The sequence below is a fragment of the Hipposideros armiger genome, unplaced genomic scaffold (genome assembly GCF_001890085.2).
Source record: "Hipposideros armiger isolate ML-2016 unplaced genomic scaffold, ASM189008v1 scaffold_46, whole genome shotgun sequence".
Taxonomy (NCBI): domain Eukaryota; kingdom Metazoa; phylum Chordata; class Mammalia; order Chiroptera; family Hipposideridae; genus Hipposideros; species Hipposideros armiger.
Genome location: NW_017731396.1, coordinates 5,172,853 through 5,180,042, shown reverse-complemented (window position 1 = coordinate 5,180,042; position 7,190 = coordinate 5,172,853).

Here is a 7,190-nt window from a genome sequence, read left to right as displayed (position 1 = left end):
AGCCAAGTCACTGAAATGTCATGTGAGGGACGACTGCCACCTGTGGGAGCCATCAAGTAGAAGAATTCAGAGCTGGAGAGGTGTGTGTGTGGGGGCGTCAAGGGGTACCAGGGGGCGGAGAACTCATTTATACTTTCTTCTCTCAGGTTGGCCCAGAAGGACCAAATGTTCATATAAGAACCCTGTTAACAATGACATTTGCATTTTTAAATATTTTAATACTTGAACATATAGTGTATGGATTTTGATAGACTAAACTCAGCTCTAGGTAACCAAAGTAAGATTTTTCTAATTGGAAATAAAGAGTTACACACACACACACACACACACACACACACACACACATAAGGTTGAAAAATTAAGTTCGCAAACTCATCCTAGAAAAAATGCTACATACCTCATTGCCGAATATCACTACAGTTACCTTCTGAAGTACCCCCGTTGGGAAGCTATGCACCGATGCCAGCACCTAGTCCACACTTCAAAGCAATTTTGGAACTCTTTTTCTGGAATGGCCATCAGAGCTGTCGTCATATTACCCTTGATGTCCTAAATGTCATCAAAATGTCTTCCTTTCAACATTTCCTTTATCTTCAGGTAAAGAAAGAAGTCATTGGGGGCCAGGTTAGGTGAGTAGGGAGGGTGTTTCAATACAGTTATTTGTTTATTGGCTAAAACTCCCTCACAGGCAGTGCCGTGTGAGCTGGTGCATTGTCATGATGCAAGAACCATGAATTGTTGGTGAAAAGTTCAGGTCGTCTAACTTTTTCACGCAGCCTTTTCAGCACTTCCAAATAGTAAACTTGGTTAACTGTTTGTCCAGTTGGTACAAATTCATAATGAATAATCCCTCGGATATCAAAAAAGGTTAGCAACATCGTTGCAACAAGTTCATGAACCCAATTGTCAGACCTCGTACATGTTCGGTTTATACCTGGCAGCAATAAAAGGTAGTTCATTCTTGGGTTTTATCTGGTAAAATATCACAGTTTTTTTTGTTTGTTTTTGTTTTAAGATTTTTATTGGGGAATTGGGGGGATAGGAACAGTGCTGGGGAATTGGGGGAAGGAGAATAGACAAGTTGCTGTCGTTTTGTTCTTCAGTCTAGTTGTGGAGGACGTTGCTTCACTGGCCCAAGTTGGCACCATCATCGCGCTCTTCCCGGGCGAGGCAGATCAGTCGCCGGCCTCTGGACGGCTGCTCACTGTGGCGGCTAGCTGCTCATGCTGGCTGCTGGCTACACACGGTAGCCCATGGCAACCCACTGCAGCAGGGGCTGCAGCCTACGCTGTCGCCGGCGACTCACGGCAGCCCAGCTCCAGGTTGAGCTGTTGTTCAGCATTTTAGCTGTGGAGGGCAGTGTCACTGGCCCTCATATGTGGGATCCGAACCGGGGCCCTCTGGCTTCCCAAGCCAGTTCTTAACCATTGCACCACTCGGCCAGCCCAAAATATCACAGTTTAATTAAATGATTTTGGACTAAGTCCAAAATAGTCTCTTCATGATGTCATAGAATTTATTGGTTTTCTGATGGGTGCCAAGTCTATTAAGATTGTACGTTATGTTCATTATGTATTATGGTCATCTCTGTTTTACAGTTCATTATTTAGTAGTGCTTATCTGAAAGGTTAAAGTCTTTATGGGATCATTTGGCTCATTCTTAACTTGGCTAATTTACAAATAATTTCACAAATATCTTTGTAGCACCATTAGTTGTCTACAAAGATCTGACTCAGGACACGAATCTTCAGATTATTAATGCTTCACTGCTTTAAGCAGACACTCTTCACATTTCCTTATTCCAAATAATTACCACCTTGTCAAATAAAGGCAGTCTACATTCATAATGTGGCAAACTGATTTTTAAAAGCCATTTTCTCTTCATTATACATCTCAGAAATCAGGAATCTAAGTTGTATCTCCTTGTCATGAATGCATATTAGTAAGCGCCTTCATATAAAAAAGAAAAGCTGAATGGAAAAAAAAATGTTGAAAGATATTTTGCATAATAAAATATTTTGTGTTTCTAATGAAACCAATCAAAAGCACACTAATTCTAAAGGGGTCGTATACGTGCAATAAATTATCACAGAGGATAAAATGCATTTGCTGTCTGTACTATTCCCTACTATTCCATGCACTGAGGAAACGTACTAGGGATTGTTGATTCATTAGCCAGATCATTGAGGTTCTGGCCGGTGGCCCCTTGTCAACCTGACCCTTATAAAAGGAACACAAGTCGATTTTTGATGCTCATCAAAAAGAGCTAAGTGATTCCTTCATTCACACCTTAACTCAAAATTCAAACCTTTCCATTCTCACAAAGGCCATCAGAGCGATCTCCAATGACAATACCTGGTCCACCACACAAGCATTTGTTCCCTTCCTATGTGAGATGTTGGCCCGGGGGCAGGGCATCACTTTGGATGGAGGACGGCGGCGGAAGCCCCCTGGTGCTCTGCATGTCACCAGGTGCATGGGCATTGCTGTGAGGCTGGTAAGTAAGCTGTGCTGCCTTTCTGAGGAAGGATTTCAGTGGGTCATCCTGAATTACTTCAGTCCAGCACTGCGATTTTTCCAATGAAGACATGGATGCGTGGCTCAATGGCTAATTGATCATTATTGAGCCAGGGGTTCAACCAGGAAGGGTCTTTCCCAGGTAAAGTAGTTGTCCTACTATGACTGACTATCTGAGCGGGAGGGGAGAAATCAATGCAGAATCTTATTTCTCACCAGATACAAAATAAAATTTCTATTATTTAAAGAGTTAACTATAACAACTAAAATTATTTAAGCTTGGGAGAAGTTTAGGGGACTGCTTACCTTTTCAGTCTTCCAACCTCCAAATACTGGACTGCTCCAGGGCCCACCTCAGCTATCTCTTCTCTCTCTAGGCTCAGAACATGGGTGCCATATCTGTACTGACAACTCCCAAATGAGTATCTCCAGCCCAGACCTGTTCCCAGGACTCCAGACTCATAGATCGACACTCCTACAAGGAAGTCCAGCGGGCATCCTAAACTTACCAGGGCCCAAACCAAACTCCCGCTTTCCCTCCCTCCAACCAGCTCCTTCCCTGGGTTTCCTCATCTCAGGTGATGGCAATTCATCCTCACAGTGGTTCCAGCCCCAAACCTCAGAATCAGACTTGGTTCTCCTCTTTTTTTTTTTTTAAAAGATTTTTTTAATTGGGGAATTGGGGGATGGTAACAGTGCTGGGGAATTGGGGGAAGGGGAACAGACAAGTTGCTGTCCTTTTTGTTCTTCAGTCTAGTTGTGGAGGACGTTGCTTCACTGGCCCAAGTTGGCACCATCATTACGCTCTTCTTAGGCAAGTTAGATCAGTTGCCGGCTTCTGGATGGCTGCTCACGGCAGCTGCTGGCTGCTCACGCTGGCTGCTGGCTACACACGGTAGCCCATGGCAACCCACTGCAGCAGGGGCTGCAGCCTACACCGTCACCGGCTGTGTCACTGGCCCTCATATGTGGGATCCGAACCGGGGTCCTCTGGCGTCCCAAGCCAGCTCTTAACCAATGCGCCACTCGGCCGGCCCTTGGTTCTCCTTTTTTATGCACCCCACATCTAGTCTGTTGGCAAAGCCTACCTTCGAGAAAGATCCAGGCTCTGACCACTTCTAACCACCTCCAGCGCTTCTGCCCCAGTCCAGAACAGTCCCCTCTCTTCGGGGTTATGGTACAAGCTTCTCCTGACAGTCTATTCTCACTAGAGCCACCAGGGTAATTGTTTTAAACTTAAGACAGATTTTGCCCTCCTCCCCTCCAACTTCGTGTCCCACTATTCTTGTCCTGGGCCACTTTGTTCCAGTCACATGAGCCTCCTGCTGGTCATTCACTCAAACCTAGCTGCTAGGTTTGGCATCCTGGGACACTGGCATTTGTCATCCTGTTTGACGGGCCCTGCTGTGGGTTGAATTATGTTCCCCCCAAAAGATACTGTATCTAAGTTCTTGTCTGAGTACCTATGAATGTGACCTTATTTGGAAATAGGGTCTTCGCAGAAGTAATCCAGTTAATACTGGATTGGGGGGGGGGGACTTAAATCCAATGACTGGTGTCCTTATACGGAGAGAGAAATTCAGAGATGCAGAGAAGCCACACAAGAAAGTAGGCTTTGTGGTGACAGAGGCAGAGATGGGGGTGATGTAGCCACAACCAGGAATATATGGTTGTCATCCCCAGAATCTGTGGGTGATCTTGTGACCCAGGCCTCACCATCAGTGATTTCATCTCCCATGGCTACAAAAATTGGTCCAAAGATGGGCGGGCATGTGACCCAATTCAAGCCAATGAGAGTCAGGCTTAGGATTTTGGCTAGAACACTTAGGGGAAAAAATGGGTCTATTGAACTGAACATAAAGAGGTGTTGGGGGGCCACCAAGCCTGGAGAGCCTGCCTGGGGGTAAAATCCAGCACAGAGGACAGCAGAGTGGAGGAATGGAGAGGTACCGAGTCCTGGGAAATTCTTTCAGCCTCTGGATGCAGCCGTGCCTGAAGCCACATGCCAAAAAAAGTCCTTTTTGGTTTAATTGGTCACTGCCACCTGCAAATGAGAAGTCCTGAACCAAGCAGACCCCAAATCCATGCCTTCTCCCAACACCAAGCTGCCATCACGCCCCCAGAGCACTATCCCAACCCCCGCCAGGCAGGGGTTCCACTCCAACAGTAGTTAGCCTCAGCTTGTCTCTGCTCCGTAACGTTGTGTTCACCTTTAAAACCCAGCGCCTGACAAGGTCCCGTTCCAGGATGGGTGCTCAGTAAGCAAGAAGGAAGGGGGAGCAGGTGAACAAGCGGGAGCTGCTTTGCTGTTATCTCCTTTGGGTCAAATTAGCTCCAGGGAAGTGTGGCGCCCACAGCAGGGCCCAGGATGCTCTCCAGCATTCTGCCTCCTTTCCAGGCACCTTGTCGGCTCTTCATCCTTCTAGGAAGGAGGCAGTTAGAGACGAGTGAAATGAAAGCTTCAGTCCATCCTCTCAAAGTAGGCAGGCACCATGGACAGGGACCCATGTGTGTAACTTTGTATCTTATAAACGTTTGTTATTTTTGTTATTCCACAGGTGTCTAGGGGAGAAGGGGAGGAGGAAGAGGAGGAGGGGGAGGGAGGAAAAGGGGCACTCCCTGACAGACAAAAAATCAAGGTAGGGAGCTAGTCTGTGTCAGTATGTGCAGGACACGCCACAAAAGCAGGGGAAAGGCATGGGCAGGACGCCCAAGAGGAGAGACCCAAGGACCTGACCACACCCCCACCCCATCTCAGGCCGTCCTTCCCCAGACCGGCATCCAGGGGCCCCGCCTTTTGTGGACTCTCTGATTCTCCCTAAATGGAACCAGGTAACAACAAACAGGGCAGAACTGGACTGCAAGGCCAGAAACCCAACCCAGAGCACTCCTGGAACACAGGTGCTGTCCCTCAGGGGTGACAGAGCTCCTGTGGGAAATTCTCGAGTTGCAGTCTGACCACAGAGTCCCCCCAAGGGGAGATTATGCCCGGAACTCGCTGGTTTCCTTTAGAGCACGTGCCATGGACTTGGGCACCGATGTGGCTGCATGGGCCCTGCTCATTTCCCAGGGAGTGCCACCAAACACAGCTGTGCTGGAGGGAGCCCCACTCAGCACCTGCCACACGGCTTCTGTGTCCAGGTGAGGCCGGGGCAGGCGAGATGAGACACACTGCTTAAGACCCCCGAGTTTGCTGTCAGGGACTGCACAGCGAGGGTGGGCTGCACGTCATTCTGTCTCTGCCTCTGTGTCCTCCTCAATCCCTTCGTCCCTTGAAAGACTGATCAAATGTCTTCAATATGCAAGACATTCGAGGGAGGGATGTGCTCCTCAAAAGGTTCACATACCACAGCGAGCCAGGGAAGAGCCCACTTTGATTGTGTCTCCATGGTGCTACGGCCACCTCTGCAGTGGCCAGTTCCTCTGAACCTCACCACAGCATCTGCGATGACAAGGGCGACAGGTGTTGACAAGGACTTGCTGTCCAGGAATTTTCCTTTATCCAGTGACAGCTGCATTCATCTCACCAAGCTTTGCCCAGAGCGCTGGGCTGGCTTTTGCCACAGGGCACAGTCAGCTGGGAAGAGCAAACCTGTGCCAGCCAGCTGGAGCTGGAGAGAAAGGCAGGGCAGCCAGCGGGGCAGGGAACAGCCAGGAGGCCAAGGGGCTCAGGGCAGCTCCCACAGCGCCCCCTGGCGGCTGAGGGAAGCCCTAGCCCACCCCCAACCCCTCCAACCCCCAACTCCACCCTGGATGAGCTGGGACCACCAGCCACTAGCTTACCTGCTGCCCACTTAAGGAGTAGCCAGGATGAGAGAGAGCCCAGAGCAAGGCCAGGCTAACCGAGCAAGCACCTCCTTACTTTGTGTGCCCTCCAGTCTCACTTCCCTCACCCTAACCCTGACCCTCACTTTCACCCTAGGATTGTGGAGAGGAGCACCCTGCTCTAATGTGGGGGTGGGGAGTAGGTGGGAGTAGGGGTCGCTGAAGCTGCACTAGCTGAGGGCTGGAGGAGGGCTTGGGGTCCTTTGCAGCTCCGTGGCCCAGGCATTACACGTCTGGGGTCCTGGTTCCTTGTGGGCAGACATGGGAGGTTTCATGCTGATTTGGGAGCTTCATTTTTCCACTCCCAGCCAGGATTAAGCTCAGTGAAGGCAGCAGTTTTGACAGCCCTGATTGCACCCTAAGGGCTCTTTTATTAATGATAACAATAAGCACAGCTGAGGGTGAGGCAGGTGAGGGGGGGGGAGGGGGCTGGGGGTGGCCACAATCTCTGAGCACATTCTCTAAAAACACTATCTTTCAAACTGTTTTCAAGGTGACCTGTTGACAGGTGTTATGACTTAGATGAAAATGATATGTTTTCAACAAATGGTGCTAGGACAACAGGATATCCACATACAACAGCTTACAGAAAAATGAACTCAAATGGATAAAAGACCTAAATGTAAGAGCCAAAACTATTAAACTCTTAAAAATAAACATAGGTGTAAATCTAAGACCTTGGATTAGACAACGGTTTCTTAAAAATGGCACCAAAAGCACAAGAAACAAAAGAAAAAAATAAATAGGTTTTCACCAAAATTAGAAACTTTTATACATCAAAAGACACTATCAAGAAAGTAAAAAATAGGGCCGGCTGAGTGGCGCGTTGGTTAAGAACCGGCTTGGGA